This window comes from Macaca fascicularis, chromosome 10 (assembly GCF_037993035.2).
Source record: "Macaca fascicularis isolate 582-1 chromosome 10, T2T-MFA8v1.1".
Classification (NCBI taxonomy): Eukaryota; Metazoa; Chordata; class Mammalia; order Primates; family Cercopithecidae; genus Macaca; species Macaca fascicularis.
This window is the reverse complement of record NC_088384.1, coordinates 85,139,536-85,164,308: the sequence shown is the minus strand read 5'-3', so window position 1 is coordinate 85,164,308 and position 24,773 is coordinate 85,139,536. Positions and strand designations below refer to the sequence as shown.

The 24,773-nt window shown below is 49.2% G+C and overlaps 1 protein-coding gene across 1 annotated transcript in view; it reads left to right on the top strand.

The window, feature by feature from the left end:
* Positions 1-24,773, top strand: part of STK35 (serine/threonine kinase 35) — a 73,365-nt gene that overhangs the window by 41,806 nt on the left and 6,786 nt on the right. Inside the window, exon 4 of the mRNA XM_005568528.5 lies at positions 150-23,811. The gene's annotated coding sequence lies outside the window, so the exon portion shown is untranslated. The remainder of the gene's footprint in view (positions 1-149; positions 23,812-24,773) is intronic.

The following is a 24,773-nucleotide window of genomic DNA, read 5'->3' as shown; positions in this document are numbered from 1 at the left end:
GGGAGGTTGTGAAGCTAGACTTACCCTATCTATCTAGAGCTCTGCCCCACAGAGCCCAGCACACACAACTTCAGTGTTCCTCTGGGTTGGGAGTTGGTACCCAGGCCTACTGACCAATGTCCCCTCCTTACCCACTTTCTGTCTTCCAGGTCGATTCCTCGGGACCCACAGTCTCACCACGTCTCCTACAGAGGACGGCAGAGGGTACAGGTGGTGGCTTGGCCGGTTGGCGATCTCCCGACAGCTGGATCTCCGGCAATGTGAAGCTTTTGTTTGGGTTTTCCCGCTTCTTTTGTTTTGCTTTCTTTTGTTCTTTTTCTTTTTTTTTTTTTTCCTCTTTCCTTTTTCTTTTTTAATTTAAACCATTGAGACTTCAGAAGAGCAGGAAGCAATGCTGTGGACAGGCACCAATTTCTTTAAAGAAATTCAGTGTGGACAAGGCATATGTATAAATTTCAGTTGTACTTTTTATAAGGGGTTAGGGAGCTATTTTTGGTTTTGTCCTTCACTTTCCCTCTGTCTTCCTTCTTTATCCTTCTCTCAGTTCTACTTATGACACCTCACTTCCCCAGAGAAGGCCTGCCTCCCCATAGGGAACCTGGGGGTTTCTCCTGGAATGGGGCATGAGGACACAAGGAGGCCTCTGGGCCACGCCTCCCTGCCAGATGCAGGAACTCCCGGACTCCTTGGTGGGCTGGCCCTGGCCAGCCCTTGGGCCTCGGAGATGATCAGAGGCGAAGAACCACCTGGAAGAGGAAGGCCAGGGTTTGGCCAGGAGAACTAAGAAGGTCTCAAGTCCAGGCTTTGTTCTGTTTAAGCTATTGGGAGCCCCAGGCCACACCAGGACTTACAGTGGTGGGATCCCTTCCTCTTCCGCCCTGTGTCGCAGGGAACGGGGAGGTAGGGGTGGAGGGTGACCATCTCGCACTTGCTGGCGGTGGAGCAGCCATCCCAGCGCTGTAAGCCTGCCTTTCTGTTGGGAACAACTGTTGTGCCAAACTGTGTGGAACACAGCTGGGTCTTCAGCAGGCATCTGTCACTGCCATGAGGTCAGCACTTCTCACCTAACTGCCTCCTGGATTGTCATCTTCCCACATGTGTTCCGTAGTGTCCATGTGTCACAGAGACGGCCTGAGGCCCTCAGATCTGGTTGTGACTTTGCCATGATAACAGGGTGTCCTGAACTGGCTGCCATTGTCGTGTCCTCACAGTGAAGGGCGTGCCCTGTGTGCCGGGGTCCGTGGTGTCATATGCAGTGACACATAATGTCAAGCGCCATTTCCCTCACCCCTGGAGACTTACTATTAGGTGCCTGCCCTCAGTATAGACGTATCCAATGGGAAAACAGCAGACCTGGCCAGAGCAGGGAGGTGTCGTGGGACTGGGTAGACCCCCTGCAGCGTTAGGGGCCCATTTGTGGGCTCCCCAGCTTCAGGCTTCCCCAGCCGTGATGCTTCAGCCCCGCCACCCATGCCTGCTGCAGCCATCCTTGTACTCTGCAGCGACACTTGCATCTCCCTAGGGGAAGCCTCCCTCCCCCTGGGCTGCTGCTCTGAACCCATCTGCTCTCCCCCTGCAAGAAGGGGCAATGCTCCTGTGTTTTCCCTGTCTGGATTTGCCTGGCCACTCCGAAGGCTTTTCACCCCATTATGGCCACATAGTATAGGGCCTCTGGGGAGGGGGAAGGGAATCCTTTTGTGTTCGTTTTTGTTTTTTGTTTTACCTAAACCAGCATAGGATCGATAGGGGAGATGGTTGAAGGGCATTTCCGTTTCTATGTGACCAAGGCAGGGGCTTTTACCTGCTAAATAGCAATCCTTTGGCCCTGAGAATTTGGGAGCGAACAGTGCATCAGGCCAGGCTCAGCAACGTTTGCTCACATTCTTTCAGCCTTCTCTCACCCCCTTAACACCAAGCTTTCTTCCTTGTGAGCGGAAGGTTGACTGCTATCAGCAGGATCCCACAGGTGATAACCAGGCCCTTCCCTTCCTGGGCCAAAACCCATTGTGACTGCCTGTCTCCTGTCTCTGACTTCTCAGGCAGCCTCCTGAGTGCACTGAGTTGTAGCCGAGAGGATGGGAACAGCAGCGTCCCCTAATTGCAGTGCACGTTCCTTCTCTGCCCGCCACCCTGCCTTCTTTTGGGGGCAGCTGTCTCTTTGTACGTGAGCAAATGGGAAAAACAGTCCCCAAACCCAGCACCCCCGTCCCTGGCTGCAGCCCACGCCCTAACATCCCTAGTGAGGCTCCAGCCTAATGAGCCCCTTATTTTCTTTTTCTTCCCTCCCCAGGTCCCGTAGCTCTAACTAAATAGTAAGTTCTTGGAGCCATCGTGCTTCCCCTTTGTTATTTTTCTTGCTATCAGAATAGCAAGAAACAGCACCCCTGTAGGTGTCAGGTGGGCAGCCTGGTTGGGGTCACCAGCCTTCATGCCCCCTCATCTTCCAGTTCTTGCTTAGTGGCATGACTTCTTTCCGTAGCGTAAATGCAGGCCAGCTTTTTAGCCCCAAGTGCCTGCCCCTCCTCCTTATCTCTCCCCTGCTTTCTCAAACACTTGCCCACCTCAGGCACTCAGCAGACTCCTCCATGGTGAGAGAACTGGCCACGGCTCAGCCCCAGGTAGCACCTGTAGTCTTCTCAATGCCACTCTCCCCTGTCCCCTTGTGAATCGGCTTCCACTTGCTGTCGCGTCCCCACTCCTGCATCTTCACTGGGTCTCAGGCTGTCAGCAGCTCTCTGGTGCGTCAGCTCAGCACCGCCAAGTTTGTAGGACCTGTCCAAGTTCTAGGAGTTTTCAAACCTCAAAACGGCAGTCATTCATTCTCCTTGGGTCTGTAGCAAGGATAGCCCATTGGAAGGGGGCTCTTGACCTGGGCTGTTAGGGATCTCAACTTGGTTTTCCCATCAGAAGAATCAGCAGGACAGATTGTAGTGCCTTATTCCATTGTCCTCCCCTGACCAGGCCTCCTGGCTCAGCTGGAAGTGCGTGGCTTCTTTCTCCCTATCTGTGTCCTCTGTCACTTGCTCTTTCACTGTCTCTCTCATTCCCAGAGAGCCACGGGGGAGGGATCACCCTCTCACCCCGCACACCCTCTTCCTGAGGGCCGTAGCCAGGTCCGCATCTCCCCACCACCACCAGGGCACTCACTTGCAGCTATAGCCCAGGACAGAAAAACTGTGCTTTGGACAGGTGCACACTCTCTGCCTCTTACCTCTAGCCAGGAGGATGCCTCAGTCTGTTCATTCGAGACTGGCCCCGTCTGAACCCTCTCTGGGCACTGGGGACTAAGGTTGCAGGCCTTAGCCTCGTCTCATCCCAGAGGCATTGGGTCAGGAGAATGGGAATTTTTTTCCTCCCACCTGGACATAGTTTGCCCCTGTGGCTGCCTTTCTGAGGGAGTATATTAAATGTTTACTTAAGAAACACCCTGTTTACAGTCAGAGGAGAAACACCCAACACTGGGTGGAGATTTGACTCTGGACAGGGCCTGGCCTCCTTAGTGGCACTGCCAGGGGGGCCCCTAAGTGAATGAGGGCAGAGGTGCCCCGGGCAGGGGCGAACGCCCTCCGCTCCCTCTGCTCCCAACCCTGTGGTGCTAGGACCACTCCCCACCTTCCTCACGGCCCCCTTGCGCTGCACATTCCCCACCTCCACATTCCCTTCCTCCAAGATCTCAGCTCCTTAACATATCAGTTGTCTCCTAGCCTAGAAAACCAGTGTTTGGAGCAATAAGATGATTATTTTTGCTTGAATCTTTTTCTAAGAGAAGGAAAAGAGCTGGCATTGTGGGAATTTTCTTTTTATGCTGTTAGCTGTTTACCTTCTTAGAAGACATCTTAATAGGATGGATGTCTGGGTTTTAGCCTTGGGGTATCTTTTGGAAACTTAGAAAAGCAGGAGTCAGGCTGCCACCCCCTAAGGAGGGACCCTAACTCTGCCCTTGCCTGGTTCCATATGGCTCTTTCCAGCCCTGCCCACCAAGTGCTGCTCCCACTCGCCATGCTGCCCGTGCGCCCCTCTTCCCCCCACATCTGGGGGCGCTGGTGGCACTTACTCTTGGTGGGTCTCAGACTATCCCTCCCGTTGACTGGTTTTCCCTCCTAGGCCTGTCTGGCAGCCCCCAGACAGACATAGCTCCTGGGAGTCTCGGCCCTGGCAAACTTGGAAGAGCCAAACTGACATTTTTTAGCTCTTCAGGCCACTGGGTTTTGGAGGCAGAAATCCAGAGATACTGGCTCTGCCAAGCTGTCATACTGGGCTGTGGCACAGCCTTCGAGACAACACAGGTGCATCTCGGATCCTGCCCTACCTAGGCTTCGAGGGGCTTCTGTCTGGAGAAATGCCCTCAAAGGGTAACCAGTAGGTGTGACATTGAATTGGCCAGGGTTAGCATCTACAGCCGTCAAGAGATGAGTCCATTGCCGTTGCCTGCCCAAGGGCCCCCTAAGATTACAGACAGTATCAGCAGGGAGGCCGTCCTGGTGTTTTTTTAGGAGAGCCCACAGGAGGAAGGGAGCCTCTTCAGGGGCACTGGAATCTTTTGTGCCAGGGGCTTCTTTTCATCAGAGCCGGGGAGTACATTTTAGTGACTTCTTAAATATTTGTGTGGGACAGACGAGTGTGAGGGAGGTTTTAAGCCAGGCACAAAGTTAGTTTCAAATACTAGTTAATAAATCTATTTTTCTTCATTTCCTTTTTTTGCACAGAAGCTGGTAATCTAGGACCTACGTGTGAACAACTTTATATGAATATTTTTTGTACTTGGTTTACTTGGGTTGGTATGATACATTATATTTAAGTTCCTTGAACACTGTGGATCCCCTAATGTGTATGAATGACTGAGGCTTTGTAAATTAAGGGACGTTTGTGTGAATAAAGTTATTTGATGGGGTCAAAGAAGCCATATGTGATTTGAAAAAAGAGTGTTTTGTGGTTTGTTGCCCCTGTTTGGGAGGGTGGCGAGGCCAGCCCATGTTGCAGCCCCCCATCTCAGCTGGTGGGTGGCGGGGGAGAAGGATCCTTGGCCGCTTCCATGTCCCTGTGCTTGAGGAAGCTGCCTGGTGGCTTTTGACTGGCCTTCCCATTCTACACCTGAGAAACCAGCACTTAGAAGGGCAGGAAGCTGTCTAAAATCGTGCAGCTGCGACTGGGGGATCCTGGATCCAAACCAAACCTGGTCTGCCCTTCTGGGGGGTCCAGGGCCTAAGTAAACATTGTGGGCCCCTCCTCCAGACATCTCAGAAGCCTGCTCAACCCCTAGCCCTGTGGTTCTGCAAGTTCTACCTTTGAGAGAGTTTTAACAAAGAGCTAAAATGGGTGGGCCTCCATACCACAGCAACAAGGGTGTAAGGATCAAGTTTTGGAAAAGCTTAGCAGAGAAGTCAGTTCCATCAAAGGTCAGAGGTCAGCTCAGTACCCTGACGTTGGTAGCATCCATGTCCAAAAATCAAAGGGGTCTAATCAAGCCATGCCATCCTGGTTGGGTTGGGAATGGGAAAAAAAACACATAGCCCATCTCCCTTTCTGCCTGGGCCAACAAAAGCCACATTCCATGAGAACCAGGGACTGGAACCTATGAAAAGCCAGATGTTTTTACGACCATCGTACTGCATGGTAGGTGTGATGTGTGCTCCTCTATGCATAAGAAAACTAAAACCCAGAGAAGTCAAGACTGCTGGGTGAGTGCCAGGTGGGCTGAGGGAAGAGCTCCTGCCACTTGCCAGCCAGGACAGGTAACTGAGCCTTGCTGAACATCTACTTCCTCAACGACAGTGGGGGTGATGACAGCTACCTTCAGACAAGTTGCAGGCTAAACGAGAACCTAATATTAGGCCCAGCACATAGTAGGCACTCAAATGGCTTTTGATTTTCCCAGAGACAGGTTTGGGATTCTCCCGGAGTCTGCTGAGCGCTGAGCCCCGACTCCTGGCATCGTGCAGCCTTGGTGAGGCTTCCCAGTCTGGTGAGGGTTAATGTTTGCTGTGGAGCCCGTCATTCAGGGGCTCTCCCAGGGAGACCTGGGGAACCCAGGAAAAATAAAACTGCAGGAGGATGGAGTCAGGACTTAGGAATGTGTGAGTTAGAGGAAGAGATAAGACTGGCTTGCCTAATCTGCGAGTGAATAAACTACATTCCAGGCCCGAGAGTTGGTGTCCAGTGGCTGCTGGGGATGGGGTTTCTAGAAAAGGATACTTCTGTCCTTAGCCTGGGGGATAACCTGAAACTTGAAGGACAGCCCACAAATTTGTTTTCTTACTGACAGATTTACTGAGAGAATTCATCTTTTAGAGAGTACAATTCAGTGGTTTTTAGTACATGTACAGAGTTGGGCAGCCATTACACTAGCTAATTCCAGAACATCTCAAAAAAAAAAAAACCCATGCCCACTAGCAGTCACTTCCTAGTCCCTCCATGTTTTTAATTTCCTTGGATATATGCCAAGCAGTGGAATTACTGGGTCATATAGTCACTGTTTAGTTTTTTTGGGACCTGCCAGGCTTTTCCCAAGTCTGCACCATTGTCCATCCCCACCAGCAATGCACTAGGGTTCCTGTTGCCCCACATTTTTGCTATATTGTCTTTTTTATTATAGTCAATTGAGTGGATATAAAGTGGTCACAAGTTGTTATAGGCTAGGTCTATGCCATTGTACTACGGGTTAATAACGGATAAGGGGAGAATGGACAGTAGATGGTTTAGACTCTTGACCCAGACACTGCTGGGGGCATAACCTGTGCCTAGGAGGGTTAAAAGAACACAACTGGCTCTGCTCTTTACTGGGTCTTTGAGGCAGATCACCTTTCTGACTTTATTTTCTCATTTACAAAGTAGTAAATACCCACTTCTCAGGACTAAAGGTTTTTCCTGCAAAATGCTTGGCGGGCACTACTTCAGTGAGCATCTCCTTTCCCTGTGTCCTACGGAGTTAGGGCAGGGTTCAAAGATGAATGGTGAGGAATGTGGGATGTATCACTGTAATATAGGGTCTGAGTGCGTCACCCAGACCCTGGAGGGAAGGATCTGGAATACAGAACCAGGCCAGTGTCCGTTCCAGTGGAAGAAGCTAGACATCCAGGCCCTCACTGATCCCCTCCTAAGCCGCTGCTGGCTGTCCTTCCAGCTCCAGCCTCTGCCTTAGTTGTTGGATTAATACCCACTCCCAGCCACCTACTCAGTGCTTCTGAGTCAGACAGGCCTTGCCAGCAAGGAGCTTGTGGCCCACGGAAGGGGAGTCAGAAGACGGGTACATCCTCATATGCCGGGTATAACAGAGAGGGAAGCTCCAGGGGCTGTGGAGCATGGAGAAGGCTCCATTGCAACCCAAGGACCCTTGGGGAGACTTCTGGAAGAGACGAGGTCTAAAGGGCCACACTCAGTCCACCCTGTTGCCTGACCTAAGCCTGCCCCTCTCCAGGCCATGCCACAGCCCCTCAGCCTGCAGTGCCCCCAGACAGACTGCTCACCACCCATTGTTCTGAGGCGTGGTGGGCATGGCGCCCTCACCCTCTTCGAGCCTTTCAACTTGGAGAGCTGCAGGGTCTGCTGGCCTCCCAGGGAGTCTTTACCTCGTGATATCTCACCCTGAGAATCCAAAATAGTTCCTGAGGCATTGAGCTCCACCCCTCAATCCAGTCTCTAACTAACAGATTTCATTTTAAATCATCAGAACAGATCATGCTGTGGCACAGGACACTGTAGGCTCCTATTATGCCTAAGATATTCTCCAGACCCTCCCCACTCCGTGGCCTCCCAGATCCATTTCCTACCCAGTACCCCCTCAGGCTCTGCCTCCAAGCCATCTTGACCTTATTGCTTAAGCACACAGGACACTTCCATCTCAGGGCCTTCGCACCAGCTGTTTCTGCTACCTGGAATGCGTTCTTTCTTCATTGCCTGATACAGGTCTCTGCTCATTTCACCTGAGAGAGCCTTCCTGGCACCCTTATAAAGAAACACCTTACCATCACCACCTCTTTAGCATGCTTTATTTTTATTTATAGCACTTATCACTAGCAGAAAGATTTATATATTGTATATATACACAGGTGTGTATATAAATCTGTGTGTATGTATGTGAGATAGATAGATGGATAGATAAATACAGATACGCTTAAGCAGTGCCTGAGAAGGCACATAGTAAATGTGTAGTATGTATTTATTGCTTGCATATCATATCAGAGCATGCTAGTTCACAACCCCAGTAGAAGAAACTTCCTCGGGTGCCTGCAGCGTAGAGGGCTGTGCCAGGACAGGAATGCAGGCCTCCTGAGCCCTGGCCCACACCCTGTGCCTGGCCTGCAAATTCTCTTCTTTCCTGAGGCTTAGTCACGGTCCACTTCATTCCCGCCAACCCCTGATTAGGAATGAAACCAGCTACTTGAGAAGGAAATCACCAGATGTGAATGATGGTATTATTGGGCTTTGATTTTTTTCATCTGGAAACAGAGGTCAGCGAACATTTTCTGTGAAGGGTCAAAAAGCAAATATTTTAGGCTTTGCAGGCCATAGGGCCCCTGCTGCAGCTCCTCAACTCTGCTGTCCTAACACACAGCAGCCATAGACACCATGTAAACAAATGAGCAGGGCTGTGTGCCAGTGGAGCTTTATTTATGGGCACTGACATTTGGATTTCACATAGTTTTCACCAAATTGTCACAAAATATTATTGTTTGTCTTCAACCATTTAAAAATGTGAAAACCACACACCTAGAGTGGTCCAGGGCTTGCTCTTGAGTGCTGGCTTCTGGACAGCATGGCCCGTGACAGATGGGTTGGGGTCAGGGACTAGTCCACGTGTCAGGTCCACAGGGGGAAGGAGAGGCCATGTGCATGTTGGTGATGGGCAGGCCCAGAGGTTCTGCTTCATCTCCAGCTGGTCCCTTGGCCACAGCTCTGGGTGTGTGGGAGGGAAGTACAGTGTAGGGAGATGGGCATCACCCACCATCTGGCGCATCCGTGACCTAGAAGCAGCAAAGTACAAAACGGTAATTGGAAAAGGAGTCAAAATACCTGAATCCAGATCCATCATGGCCTCCTATCAACAGCGTCAGAAGTGGCAAGTTACCTCCTGAGTCTAACAGCGTGGCGGATTCTGTAATCGACAGAGGGGTTTGACCTCTGCGTTACTACTTAGTCTTGTGACCTTGGCCATGTTACTCTCTGAGCCTGTTTTCTCATTTATAAAATGGCAATACAAGTACCCACTTCATAAATTTTTCTGAGAATGAATGAGATAGTGCATATATACTACATAACACAATACTTGGCATGCAGTAAATTATTCATAAATATTATCGTTAGTATTTTTTAAAAACCAGAAAGACATCCTGTGAAGTGCTTCTCAAATAGAAGGGCTCCAACTTCAAATGATGTTAAGGAATACTGTGTATTTCCTTCCCTTCCTAGAAGGTGCCAATGTATGCTGACCGCTCTGAGAAGCTCTGCAATAATCCGGTTTCTCAAACTTCTTGGATCCATGATGCTTCTACATTGAACACCTATTAACATCTTCTAATTCTGGTGTTTTGGGGGAAATGCTTCAGAGCCCACTTTGGGAGATGCTAAGATCACCTTTGCAGCTCTAAAATCCTAATTCCCTTTCAGAGGACCGTAGCTGCCCCATCCTGTTTCACATGGGGCTAGAATCATTTTCCTCCTGTAGAAGCGTCCAAAACTTGCCTTTGCTTGGTCTACTGGTTCCTTAAGGACAGACCAGAATATGAAGAATTTAATAACCACAGTGAGTGCCCTGCCAAAATGCTGTAGGGCCCAGGCATCAACCACTTGAATGTGGTAAGAACACAGCGTGCAGTTCCCCCAGCCAGCAGACCACAGACACTGCCAAAACCCCTGCATTCCTAGTTCCCACATTGGCAGACCCCAGCTACCCTCCAACTAGTGTTTACCCAGTGCCTAATACGTGCAATTAGCCTTCTTCCAGGAGGCACCTGTAGTTTAGTGGTTCTGTACTCAGGCTCTACCACGAGACTGCCTGGCTTCAAATCAAGTTGCTCTACTTAGGATTCAGTTTCCTCATATGCAAAATGAGGATAATGACTGTACCTGGGCCAGGGTTGGTGGCTCATGCCTGTAATCCCAACACTTTGGGAGGCCAAGGCAGGAGGATCATTGAGCCTAAGAGTTCAAGACCAGCCTGGGCAACATAGGGTGGACTCGTCTCTACAAAAAATAAAAAAATTAGCCAGGCAGGGTGGCATGAGCCTGTCATCCTAGCTGCTTGGGAGCCTGAGGCAGGAGGATCCCTTGAGCTTGGGAGATTGAGGCTGTAGTGAGCCATGTTCACACCACTGTACTCCAGCCTGGGTGCCAGAGCAAGATATTTTATTTGTGTCTCTAAAATAAAGTAAGATAAAACAACAGGAAACTTCACCTGTGTCTGAGGATTAGGTACCACTGGACAAACAGGAGACCCTAAACAGAAGCCACAGAGAAAGCTAGAGCTTGGTTTCTCTCTCACATGAAACGGTGGCAATCCATGCTGGATCCCATCTCCTGGTCTTCAGCAAGTGGCTTCTATCTTCAAGGTCACCTCCTGGGCCAGGATGGCTGCTGGAGCTTCAGGCATTTCATCCTCATCCCAAATAGCAGCAGAAAGGGAGAGAGGAAGAGAACTTGCCTCTCTTTTTAAGTAACTTTCCTGAAGACACACACCAAACTTCCACTTATATCTCGTGGGCTAGAACTTGCTCACATGGCCACATCTGAGGCCAAGGAGGCCGGGAAACAGGGACAATGGTCCTGTCACGAAGGCCAAGGGGAGACTGGACATTGCAGTAGGCAACTAGCCGCTCTGCCACACGGAGTGTGCCCCTGGCTCATTCCAATAACGGCTAGGTATTGTCATTCTTAATATTAGCTCTGCAGACCTAGGCAAAGACAAGAAAACGGCCTAGCCGTGTCTGTTGGTGTACCATTTATTCAGTAAACATGCATGGCATCTATGTGTCAGCTGTCTTCTAAGGCTGGGAATATGGAAGAGATGTGGGAAGAGGCAGTATCTTGTGATGAAGAGGGTGGGATCTGAAATACAGAGCCTGGGTCACAGCCCCATGGTGGCCACTTTCTGTCTGATCCTTAGAAATGGATGTAACTTCTGTGGGTTTTGTTGTCTTCATCTCTAAGGTGAGGAAGATGGTAAGAATGCCATCACAGGATTATTCTCAGGGTGAAATGCATTAATGCAAATAAAGGGCTTTGAATACTTGGAGGGAGAAGGCTCTGATTCCTTCAATGGACCCGTGCAGCTGCTCCATGGGTCCGTGGAGCAGCTTGCTTTGCTTGTACAAAGCTTTGCTTTCATCCTGCCTGCCTTAAGTATTCACTGAGCATGTACTTTGCTAGGTACTGGGGATTCACAGATGAAATGCATGTAGATCTGTATCCCCTAATCACACAAATGTTTCCTGAGCCTCTGCTATGTGCAAAACTCCATGCACCAGATGACAATACTGAAAGAGACTTCGCAGAGTTGTGGAGGCAAGTGTGGGATATATTGAGGACATACCTTGAGAACTTTTGTTCCAGGCAAGAGGGATCTAAGGGGCTAAGAGAGGTGGGTCTGGTCCCAGCTCTGGTGGTGGGAGGTAGCATGTGGACGTCTGTGTTGCATAATCCTGGACAGGCAGCAAAGCCTGACCTGTGGATGGGGCCTGGGAGAGGAGGACACCCAATTCCAGCACAGAAAAATAGTACTGTATTTTCCTGGGTCATCAAATGAGCAGTAATCTGGGAACAAAAGACGATTAGCCATGGATGCCTGCCGAGCTGAGCCAGTTGCCTACACCCCAGAACCCAGCCAGTTTTCTGCTCTCAGGGCCCCAACTCGCTTCCCTGAACTGTCCTTTGAGACTCACACCCACTCCCCAGTCAGCTTTGGAGAACAGTTAAAATAGTAAGATCTGCCCATCTGCGTCAGTTCCAAGATCTCCTTCAATATATGTTCCATGGTAAGCAACAGAATTCCACTATGCGTGGTTTACAGCCCTCACTAGGAGGACACTGTAAGGACAATGCAGGAGGAAAAGACTCCCTACAATATCCTGCATGGGGGAAGGGGAGTGGAAGGGGGAGGGGTCTGCAGTGGATTCTTATCTTAGCCTTAGGCCCAGAACACAATTTCTCTGCGACCCTGCAGCCTCAGTCTAGTGGTAACCTTTCTACGGCCTCGTAAAACCAGAGCCCTTGTGTGGCCTGCACACAGGTGACTGTGGCTGGAGTCTCACATGCCCAGCAGCAGAGCAAGTTCATGTTCAGCCCTGATTGTCTAAAGACTTCTTGCTCCTACTGGTGCCTGGACTCCCACTGCATGTCCATGATGCTGTGTGCCCATGACAGTGGTTGCTGAAGGCCTTGTCTCCTTGACCACACTCTGGAGGGCCTACTGCTCACCCAGCAACTCCAGGCCAGCTCCAGCCTGGCTACACCATCAAACTTCTCTGCTTTCCAGTGGCTGAACTACAGCTTTTCCATCAAAGTCCAAACTCCTTCTAAGTTTGTCCTTCCTTGGGTATTTAGGAAAAAACTACAGCTAACATCATACTAATGGTAGAAGACTGAATACCTTCCCCCTAACATCAGGAATAAGGATGTCCACCCTTATCATTCAACATTGTACTAGCATTTCTAGCCAGTGCCATCAGTCAAGAAATAAAGAAATAAAAGGCATGAGATTAAGAGAAGTAAAACTGTTTTTATTTGCAGATGACATCATCATCTATGTTGAAAATCTAATGAAATCTATTAAAAAGCTATTAGAACTAAGTGAATTTAGCAAGGTTGCCAGATACACGATCAGTATACAACAGTCCATTGTATTTCCATATGCTAGCAATAAATAATCAGGAATTGAAATGGAAAAAAATAATACCCATTTAAAATAGCATCAAAAAGTATGAACTACATATGGATAAATCTGGCAAAAGAAATCAAAGATTTGCGCGGTCTACAAAGTATTGCTGGGAAAAATTAAATTTAAATAAATGAGGAGATATAAGTTGATCCTCACTATTTTGTATTTGCAAATTCACCTACTCACTAAAATTTATTTGTAACCCCCAAATCAGTAACCACAGTGCTGTAGCAGTCACTCAGAGACATGTACAGGCAGTAAAAATGTGAGTAGCTAGATGCTCACGTTCCCAGCTGAAGTCATACAAGGCAACTCTCTGCCTTCTTGATTCAGGTCTCATAACTGGTTCCTTTCTGCAGTCTATTTAGTGCCATGTTTTTCACATGTATGCTTTTCATTGGTGACGTTAAGCAGCCCCTAGGCGTAGTGCCCAAGTGCTGCCTCATGTTCCCACATACAGGGAGGCTGCAGTGTGCCTCATGGAGAAGACACATGTGTTAGGAAAGCTCCGTTCAGGGGTGAATTATGGTGCTGTTGGGTGTCAGCTGAATGTGGATGAATCAACAGTAGCGACTCACGCCTGTAATCCCAGCACTTTGGGAGGCTGAGGTGGGTGGATCACCTGAGGTCAGGAGTTTGAGACCAGCCTGACCAACATGGTGAAACCCCATCTCTACTGAAAACACAAAACTTAGCTGGGCATGGTGGTGCACGCCTGTAATCCCAGCTACTCAGGAGGCTGAGGTAGGAGAATCACTTGAACCTGGGAGGCGGAGGCTGCAGTGAGCTAAGATCATGCCATCGCACTCCAGCCTGGGTGACAAGAGCAAAACTCCATCTCAAAAAAAAAGAAGGAAAAAGAAAAAGAAAATAGCTATTACGTAAGGTGCCTTTAAACAGAAATGCACACAAAGCAAGGTAATGTACTATCAGTGGACGAGAATGTTGGAACCAGAGGCTCACAGGAACTGCACTCTGTACTTCCCCTGGGATCAGTGGTTCAGTATTGGCTAATTCAGTGTTCACGGACACTTTACAAAACATAACTACCATGAATAGCAAGAATTAATCATATTTTGTTCATGGGCCAGAAGACTCAAAGTCATTAAGATGGCAATTCTCTCTGAACTCACCTATACATCCATTGGAATCCCCATCAAAATCTCAGCAGGCTTTCCTTGTAGGAATCGACAAGCTGATTTTAAAACTCATATAAAAATATGAAAGGGCCTAAAATGGTCAAAACAACTCTGAAAAAGAACAGTTAGAGGGCTGACACTATCTGATTTGAAGAAGTATTATGAAGCTACATTAATCAGAACAGCATGGTACTGGCATAAAGATAGGCATATAGATCAATAGACAAGAATAGTGAGTCCAAAATTAGATCCACATATATTTAGACATTTGAGTTTTGACAAAGTTACAAAGGCAATGCTGTGGAAAAAGGCTAGCGTTTTTAACAAATGGTGCTAGAACAACCAGATAACTGTATTTAAAAAAATAAACTCAATCTATGCCTCACACTGTATACAAAAATTAAATCGAAGTGGATCGAAGATTTAAATATAAAATGACAAAACTTCTAGGAGAAAACATAGAAGAAAATCCTGATGGCACTGACAGATATCTCTTAAATGACAGCAAAAGCACAATTAATAAAAGAACAAATGGATAAATCGAACCACATCAAAATTTAAAACTTCTGTATTTCAGCTGGGCGCAGTGGCTCACGCCTGTAATGCCAGCACTTTGAGAGGCTGAGGCAGGCAGATCATGAGGTCGAGAGATCAAGACCATCCTGGACAAGATGGTGAAACTCCATCTCTACTAAAAATACAAAAATCAACTGGGTGTAGTGGCACGCGCCTGTAGTCCCAGCTACTCAGGAGGCTGAGGCAGGAGAATCGCTTGAACCTGGGAGGCGGAGGTTGCAGTGAACCAAAATCCCGCCACTGAACTCCAACCTGGCGACAGAGCAAGACTCCATCTCAAAAAAAAAAAAAAAAAAAGGGCCGGGCGCGGTGGCTCAAGCCTGTAATCTCAGCACTTTGGGAGGCCAAGGCAGGTGGATCACGAGGTCAGGAGATGGAGACCATCCTGGCTAACACGGTGAAACCCCGTCTCTACTAAAAAATACAAAAAACTAGCCGGGCGAGGTGGCGGGCGCCTATAGTCCCAGCTATTCGGGAGGCTGAGGCAGGAGAATGGCGTGAACCCGGGAGGCGGAGCTTGCAGTGAGCTGAGATCCGGCCACTGCTCTCCAGCCTGGGCGACAGAGCGAGACTCCGTCTCAAAAAAAAAAAAAAACAAAAAAACTAAAAACTTCTGCATTTCAAGTGACACTGTTAAGAGAATAAACAGACAAAACAGACTGGGAGAAAATCTTTACATAGTGTATATTTAATAAAGAATTTGTATCAAGAATGTAAAGAACTGTCAAAATTGAATAATAATAAAACACGCCCCTCGCAAGCTGGCAAAAGATTTGAATAGACATGTCACCAGAGATCATAAGCATGGCAAATCGCACATAAAAAGATGCTCAGCATCATTTGCCATCAAGGAAAATTAAATTTAAAAGTTTTAAATTTAATTGTTTTATATTTAAGTTGTAAACATTTTAAATTTAAATTTAAAAATCAAATTAGGCCGGGCACGGTGCCTCATGCCTGCAATCCCAGCACTGTGGGAGGCCAAGGTGGGCGGATCACCTGAGGGCAGGAGTTGGAGACAACCTTGGCCAACATGGTGAAACCGCGCCTCTACTAAAAATACAAAAATTAGCCGGGTGTGGTGGCAGGCACCTGTAATCCCAGCTATCCAGGAAGCTGAGGCAAGAGAATTGCTGGAACCCGGGAGGCAGAGGTTGCAGTGAGCCAAGATAGCGCCGCTGCACTCCAGCCTGCGCGACAGAGCAAGATTCCGTCTTAAAAAAAAAAAAAAAATCAAATTAAATCTCCAATGAGGTGCTACTTGCTACATACCTATGTTGGTAAGCAGGAGGAAGAACTGGAACTCTTAGGCCCTGTTGGTAGGATGGAAAATGGTATTGCCACTTTTGAAACACTTCAGCAATTTCTTAAAAATTAACCATAAAATCTAGCCATGTCCACTTCTAGGTACTTACTCAAAAGAAAAGGAAATCCATGTCCGTGCAAAGACTTAGATATGTGCATCTTCATTTGTAAGAGCCCCAAACAGGAAACAACCCGTCTGTCCATCCGCATGTCAGTGCGTGGGTAAAAGAATTGTGGTGTATCCACACAGCCGAATGCTGCTCAAGAACACAAAGCAAAACTAGGCATACATGCAATAACAGGGCTGAGTCTCAAAGTGACAATGCTGAGGGAGAGGAACGAGACACAAAGAGTAGGATTTTATTTATATAAAACGCTAAAAAATGCAAACCGATCTATAGTAACTGAAAGCAAGTCAGTGGTTCCTTCAAGATGGTGAAGGGCTGCAGGGGACAAAGATACCTGAGGAGGGCCGGGGGCGGTGGCTCACTCCTGTAATCACAGCATTTGGGGAGGCTGAGGCGTGTGGATCACTTGAGGTCAGGAGTTTGAGACCAGCATGACCAACATGGTGAAATCCCATTTCTACTAAAAATACAAAAATTAGCTGCGCGTGGTGGGGGGCGCCTGTAGTCCCAGCTACTAGGGAGGCTGAGGCATGAAAATCACTTGAACCCAGGAAGCAGAGGCTGCAGTGAGCTGAGATCGCACCACTGCACTCCAGCCTGGGCAACAGAGTGAAAGTCTGTCTCAAAACAAAACAAAACAAAAAAGATACCTGAGGAGACGTTGGGGTGACGGGTGTGTTCACTCCCTGGAATACGGTGATGATTTCATGCGTGGACACATATGTCAAAACTTATTAAGTTGTATATTAAAATATGGGCAATTCATTGTGTGTCAACTATACTTCAATCAAATTGTTTTTAAAAAGTGGGAAGGACATAAGAATTCACCTGAGGGGGAGGGGGGAGGGATATCATTGGGAACACATTAGTCAAATGATCACACCTTAGCATTACCAGTGATGGGACAAACTGGCAGGAGGCCCTCCTTATATAACACAATGGGAGACGCAGCCTCCCCTCTGCAGATTTAGTGCCCAGAATGCTTAGCCAGGTCTAATCACAAGGAAACAATCAGACACACCCAATTTGAGGAACATTCTACAAGACACCTGGGCTGTCTCTTTTACAAATGTCAATGTCATTAAAGGAAAAAAAAAGGTGGGGAGGACGGTACAGTGGGGACTATTCATTCTAGATTAGACCCTAAAGGAATGTAACAACCAAAGGAAGTGTCTGATCCTTGATGGAATCCCGTACTGAAAAGAATAAAAGTTAAACTGCTATAAAGGACATTATCAAGACATTTGGGGGACTAGAATACGAGGTGTATGAGGACAGCCTTGTGCCAATGTGAAACGTTTTGGTTATTTTGGTATTTAGTATTTTTGTTGTGTGGGAGAATGCCCCTTGTTTTAGTATTCTGCTTGATACATGAATGCATGCCCAAGTTTTTAGGGGTGAAGCTTTATGCTATGTCTCCCTCTCTCTCCCACCCTGCTCCACCCCAGCCACATACCTGCCTATCAAAAGAACAGCACAAATGTGACAAAATGCTAACTAGGGAGCCTTGGTGAAGGGTGTAAGGATATTCATTGCATGATTCTTTTAACTTCTCTGTAGTACAAAAAATATTCGAATTAAAAGCTACAGGGGAGGCTGGGCGTGGTGGCTCACGCCTGTAATCCCAACACTTTGGGAGTCCGAGGCAGGCGGATCATTTGAGATCTGGAGTTCAAGACCAGCCTGGCTGACATGGTGAAACCCCATCTCTGCTAAAAAAAAAAAATAAAATAACAATAATACAAAAATTAGCCGGGCATGGTGGCAGACACCTTGTAATCCCAGCTACTCAGGAGGCTGAGGCAGGAGTATCACTTGAACCCAGGAGGTGGAGGCTACAGTGAGCTGAGATTGCACCTCTGCACTCCAGCCTGGGTGACAGAGCAAGAAACCATTTAAATAAATAAATAAAAGCTGGAGGGGAAAGGTAGAGGTGGCTGGTCCAGAGGGGTCCTTCCAGCTCCAAGAGTCTGCTCCCAGCTCTGACTTTTGATTGCCAGTACCTGGGCCCCTCCTGCCCACCTGGCAGCATCTTCCTTCTCCCAGCAGCCATGGTGCTGTCCGTCCTGCCAGACCTGGACCACTGGGAGCAGGAGGTCATCTCCTCCTGCCCATAGCTCAGAATGAAAGCATAGGTGAGTTGCAGGGGAGGGAGCAAATATGGGGAAGGAATAGATGGGCAAGCTGCAGACGGGAGGGAGCATGGCCTCAGGAGGTAGGGGATCCCCAGATCTATTTGTAGATGAGACCCGCAGCTGCCACACTGTGCACGTTGATAGGACCGGACTTGCCCTCAGGTCTGTTGGCTGGAAGCCTGCAGTGGTGTCCATCCGTCTGAGTCCTCACCATGCATACATCCTGTACTCTCCTCTCCCCTCACTCACACCGTTCCAGTCTCCACATACCCCTATCCTGCCCCGAGCTGATGTGTTATGGCGAGGATACACAGGCCTGCCCCGGGGCCCCTGCACTTGTCCACTCTCCTGCACTGCTCCCCACTGCCCCTGCCCTCATGTCTGCCCAGCCACACCCTCGCCTCTGTTTTCCTTGCTGGCTTTGTTTTTGTTTTTCTCCAGAGCACACATCACCATGTGACATCCCACCTGCATGTCATGTTTCTCGCCTGTCTCTCCCCCAACATGTCAGTTCCCTAGGGGCATCACTTTGTCCATTGTGTTTGCTGCCATATCCCCAGCATCTAGTAGGGGGCAGGGTACATGGTAGGTGCTCAATAAAGAGTTTGTGAGTGAATGACTCCAAAGCCAGGTTTCTGCTTTCCCTTGGACAGTGCTGTCTGTGCATGTGTGTGTGTGTGTGTGTGTGTGTGTGTGTGTGTGTGTGTGTGAGTTGGGCAGGTTAGGGGGTGTCCAGTCAGCTGGGCCATTCCTCTGGGACTCATTTCCTGGGGTGCAGGCAGAGTTCTCAGAGGACTGTGAGGACGCCACTTGCAGCATCAACACATTACATAATCTGGCACCGGGCAGCGTGAGGGGCAGGCAAAGCCTTTATTCTGTGTTTGCCCAGGGAAATTTCCCCAGGTCATGTCCTGAGCTGCCAGCTCTTCAGCTTTGTGATCTCTAATTGCCCTGACAGGTCCCACCACCCCATTCACCCGGCCCACTGGCTCTGAAAGAAGCCTGCATGGGTGACGCTCGGAGCTTGGGAGGAGCCCAGGCCCTGGTATGTTCCGGATGCTGCTGCCTGGGGCCTGAGCCCCACCCAGGCAGTGATGACCCTGCGAGGCCGAGCCTCTCCATCCTCCTGTCTGCACATGCGCAGGGCTCCAGGTGCTCCCTCGGGCGCCGCCTTGCTGCCTTCTGAGCTTTCCTGAGCTTGGACTCACGGCCTGAGCTGCCCTCGTGGGCACAACCCAGTGCCTCCTCCTACCCACAGAGTGGCTCAGGGCAGCTCATCCTCTGTCCACCGGGAACTACCACTGTTACTGACCTCTCAGAGTTATGGGGACACAGTGCATGTCAGGAGTCCAGCTCCTTCTCAAAGGTCAGTGGGTGACAGCTATTGTTGTAGTCACAGTCCCAGAGGGTCCACGGTGAGCAAGGCCATGCTAGCTCCTGGGGGTTCAGAATCATCCATCCTCCAGTCCCTGCTTTGTTGGCACGTGGAGCCCGGTACAGGGAGATACATATATATAAACAAACGAAGACATATACATCAGTCAGGGAGAGCTTTGAAGAGAGAAGTCAGGTCTTGGGATGTAGAGGGCCAGGCCGTCAGGGAGGTTTCCCTGCAGAGGTGACAACTGAGCAGAGGCCTGACTGGAGGTGGGGTGAGCCAGGTGGTGACTGGAGGGGGAGCAGCAGGTTCAGAAGCCCTGAGTGGAGGGTTGGGGGCGTCTAGGCCAGGCTGGCTGCAGTAGAGGAAGCAAGGGGAAGAAGGGAAGTTGGAGGCGTCAGATCACGGGCTTTGCAGGCCTTTGCATGGTCCTTGGCTTTTCCTCCAAGTAGGGAGGGGTACTTTGAGGGTTTTGAGCAGAGTGGCAGGATCTGGCTTCCATTTTCAAAGGGTCCCTCGGCTTCTATATTAGGAATAGATTGGGATGGAGATGGCTGAAGAAGCAGGCAGATGGGCCAGGAGGAGCCCTATGAACTCGGAAGGGCTGGAGGTTCTTGGGCCGGGCTGTCAGGGGTGGAGGCGTGAGAAGTGGCCAGAGCCTGGAGAGCTCCCGGAGTGGCTGACAGGTTGGCCATGACAATAGAATTTAGGCAGTCCTACTCCAGAACCTCACCCTCCACTCGCTGTGCCTGAGCCCAGACGGAACTGTGGAAAGGTCGAGGCCTAAGGTGCGTAGGAAGTACTTGACAAATGTTAGCTCCCTCGTCCTGGGGAGGAGGGGAGAATGGGATGTCAGGAGCACAGCTGTTGACTCTTCAAACAACATACTGCAGCCTGGAACGCCTCACTGTGACACGACACTGGCACGATTGCATGCTGCTAGGTGTGTTGTTACTGCTCCTGTTCTACAGACGAGAAAACCAGTGCTGCTGGATCATCATCCAGTTCCCCACAGTGAGAGGGATGGAACCTGAGCCCGACGCTGAAGCAGCAGACCTAGATGAAGGGAGTCCCTTCAGTGCCTTTCCTATGTGACTATTAAGCATGCGCCAGGGAAGCGTCAACCCAGTCGATTGCAGTCCAGGCGTGGGAGGAAAAGCCAAGTCCGAGGCCTATTTTACACTTTGAGTTTTCCTCTGGATGAAAAAAGCAGTTCATTATTGAGATGGCCACAGCATCCTACGCCTGAAACGTCAATAGCAGAAGTAATTGGGGGCCTCTGTCTGGCCACTCAGTCCTTGAGAAGAATTTTCAGGTAGATTTCAGCCGGGAGCACTGAATTCTACTTAGAATGTAAAATGCGTCTGTGAAGTGTTTTCTCTGAAGTGGGAATAGGTAATTGATTTTTTAAAGAAAGCCACCTTTCTGGATTCCGGAAAACACTTTCAGGTCCGTCTCTCGTTTTTCTGCGCACAAAAGCAATTATCCCAGGTGAGCACTTCCCACAGGAAATGGGACTCTAATTTTGCACAACAAATGTATCACTGTTGCATTTTCCTTACTGCAAGAGAGACTGTTGTACCAGCTTGTTTCACATCAGAGTGAGAAACACCAAGCCCTGCCTTAAACAGTGGCTGAGGTTAGAGATTCCACAGGGTTTGGAAAACCTCCTCTCTGTGTCCAACTCACTGTGTGTTGCTGGGAGAGCTGCTTTCCTGCTCCGTGCCTCAGTTTCCCCATTTGTACAGTGGTGATCAGCACAGCACCACCTCCAATAATTCTCGGCAGTGGTACATGGTAAAAATGGCCACACGATCCCATTCCTCTCTCTATGCCCTTTGGAAATCTCTTCGTACCCTGACAATGGTCATGGCCACATGACTTGCTTTGGCCAATGGCAACAATAACAAATATAATGCAAGCTGAGGCTTGGAAGTAACCGCCGCTCTTTGGAACGCTGAGACCACCATGAATGAGCCTGAGCTAGCCTGTTGGAAGGTGAGAGGCCACATGAGATTACAGGCGCCCACGACCACGCCTGGCAAATTTTTGTATTTTTAGTAGAGACGAGGTTTCACCATGTTGGCCAATCTAGTTTTGAACTCCTGACTTCAGGTGATCCACCTGCCTGGGCCTCCCAGAGTGCTGGGATTACAAGCGTGAGCCACCATGCCTGGCCTGCTTATTGTTTTAATCCACTAAATTTAGGGGATGTTTCATTGCACAACAGCAGCTAACTGACATGTCCTCTCTTGTTCTTGTACCTGTTAGAATCTTTGGTTCTTGGGAGAATGGAGAATTTATTGGGAGATTATTGGGGAACACAGATTTGACGCAGGCTTGGAATCAGGCAGGAACCAGAAGAGAAGTTACCTGATTGTCAGGGTCCCACCTATGGGATTAGCATCTCCACTAATTCTCCCACCCTTCCTCATTCCACTCAGACGATAACGTCCCATATGGCGAGATGGTGAGGTCACACATCTCGCTTCGGTTGTATGAGTGCAGTGAGAGGCAGGGCCTAAGAAAAATGCACTCACAAGGGAGTAAAAAGGCATGGCACCCCCAGAGCCAGTCGATCTCGGTTCAAATCCCAGTCTGCTACCTCCTAGCAAGTTTCTGTTTCTCTGAGCCTTGCTTTTTCCCTGGAAGAGAGCTGGGAGCCACATCTGTGTCTGGACTGAAGGTTATAGTAAAGATTCAATGAAATGTCTATGTAAAGTGCTTAGAACATTAGTACCTGGCATTCAGAAAACACTCAATAAATGTTAGTGTTATTATTATTAGTTATTATTATTATTATTTATTATTAACTTATTCTGCAGGGGGAGGGGAGAACTATAATTTATTTTGGGAGATGTAGCAAATCACTAAGAATCCACAGGATGTGGAAATCAGGGTACTGTTAGGAAGGGGAGTAGGATACTAGGTGACTAAAAATGACAACTGTCCCCTCTCACGGTGTTGTGAGGCTCCATCTTCATCATTCCTGTTCCTGAGCACCTACTGTGTGCCAAGCTTAGTGCAGGCAAGGCAGAGACAGGTGTCAACAAGAGGGACTTTGTCCCTGCTGCCCTGCTGGCCTTCTAGTTGGGGAGAGGCGATGAATAAGTGAATCAATAAGTCCCATAGTCATTTCTGAGTGCACCAAGTCCAAGATGCATGAGAAAAAAGGGACAAAATGCTACTTAGGTAGTGGAATGGGGATGAAAGAAGAATCTCATGATGCCGGTTTAAAAGGATTGACTCAGCATTTAGTAGCTGCTGCACAGTCCCTATCAAGGAGCTGGCAGCACATAGGTCCTCTGGATGCGTTGTTTCCAATCCACAAGATGGGGAGCAATGGGAACCCACGGTGGGGAGTGGAGGCTCCCAGTTCTTTGTTGTTGTTTTTTTTTTTTTAGATGGAGTCTCACTCTGTCACTAGACTGGAGTGCCATGGCACCAACTCAGCTCACTGCAATCTCTGCCTCCTGGGTTCAAGCAATTGTCCTGCCTCAGCCTCCCAAATAGCTGGGACTACAGGTGCATGCCACCACGCCCAGCTAATTTGTGTATTTTTAGTAGAAACAGGGTTTCACCGTGTTCGCCAGGATGGTCTCGATCTCCTGACCTCATGATCCACCCGCCTCATCCTCCCAAAGTGCTGGGATTACAGGTGTGAGCCACCGCACCTGGCCGGCTCCCAGTTCTTGTTGTGTATCTTGGGCAAGTCCCTTCCCCTCTGTCAACCTCATTTTTCACATTGATGCAATTAAGGCACTGAATGGATCATCAATTTCCCCAGAACACTTTAGCCTTTCTTTCTTTCTTTGTGAGACTCAAATAAAATAGATGAAAATGAGGAAGGCATACCAGAGTGTCACTTGTAAGCTCAGTGTCTCTTACCTTCCCTCCGAGGCCCTGAGACACTTCTGCAGATACCTGAGTCTCCTCTCCAAGGAGTCCCGCCTGCAAATCACAAGGGTACATAAATGATGCTACAGTCATCTTGGAATAGACAGACCTGGCTGGAATCCTAGCTTTGCCCCTTACTTGCTGCATGACCTTGAGTCAGTCACTTGACCTCTCTGAGCTGTCTGCATCATCTCGCCAATGGGAATGGGAATTAGGAGATTAGGAGCCCATGCTGTGCCACTGATTTGCTCTGTGTCTTGGTGAGCCCCTCCCCTTCTCTGGGCCCCAAACCTGGTGACAGATTGGGATCTCTCATTCCAGCCTCTCCTGGATCATCTCTGAAAGGGACATGACAACTTACGGATTTCCCAAAGCAGAGCCCAAGGTATGCTTCTCCTCCCACAAGGCTCGATCGAGGCAAGGAATCTAGGAGCACTGGCAGTCCCCATAGCCCAGAAATAGCAAGCCAGTTGGTGGGCGGCTGACCTTGGGGCTCAGGGCCTGAGCTAAGGCCTGTTACCTGGCAACAGCAAGCATCACACACCGTGGGCAGCAAGGGCTCTGGTGGTGACCCACGCCTCCAGCCCAGCCCAGATCTGCCTGCGTGCTGGAGAGGGCTGGCGAGCGTCCTTGGAGGCTTGGAAGCAAAGCTTCTGTCTGCAGGCGCACTTGCCGGTGATCCTCCCGACCTCCAGCCTTCTCGCACCCGCTGCAGGGGCCAGCGACTGTGTACTTATTATTATCTTTAATCCTGATGACAATTCCGCAAATAAGGTCATCCTGCCCTCTTTATAGGTCAGGGAACGGAGACAGCCTGGTGAACGTCTTGCCAGGATAGGGTGTTGAGTCTGTAGCACAGCCCCTCCACTGTGGCTGGAAGAGGGGTGGAGGGTCTATAGCTCCTAGCTAGGGTTCAGAGCGGGTTCAGTGGGAATTGGAAGGTGAGCAGAAGGTGACTGGAAACAGTGTTTGTGGGCCTGATACCCCCTGAGTCCTGGTGATATAAGGACTGCAAGTCCGGGGTGTGACCGCAATGGTGGTGGTGGTCCCAGAGGTGAAGTTTTCAAGGCCCTCAGCTCCCTGCTGTGGGATGGGCCTGCACGGCACCTGGGCCGTGGCTTGGGGAGGCAGGCCTTTTGGTGAACCCCCTCAGGATCATGGGCCTGGAAGCACTAAGTCTCTGAATGCTGATCTTATTTCTTCAGACACCACCACATCCAACACCACGACAACCCAGCTTGGATCCTTAGGGAGTGCTTCAGAGTATTGAATAAAAACCCCAGCACTGTGTATTGCACAAACCTCAGGCTCAAGCCTGCATATCTCTGCTTGCTGTCTGTAGGGGAT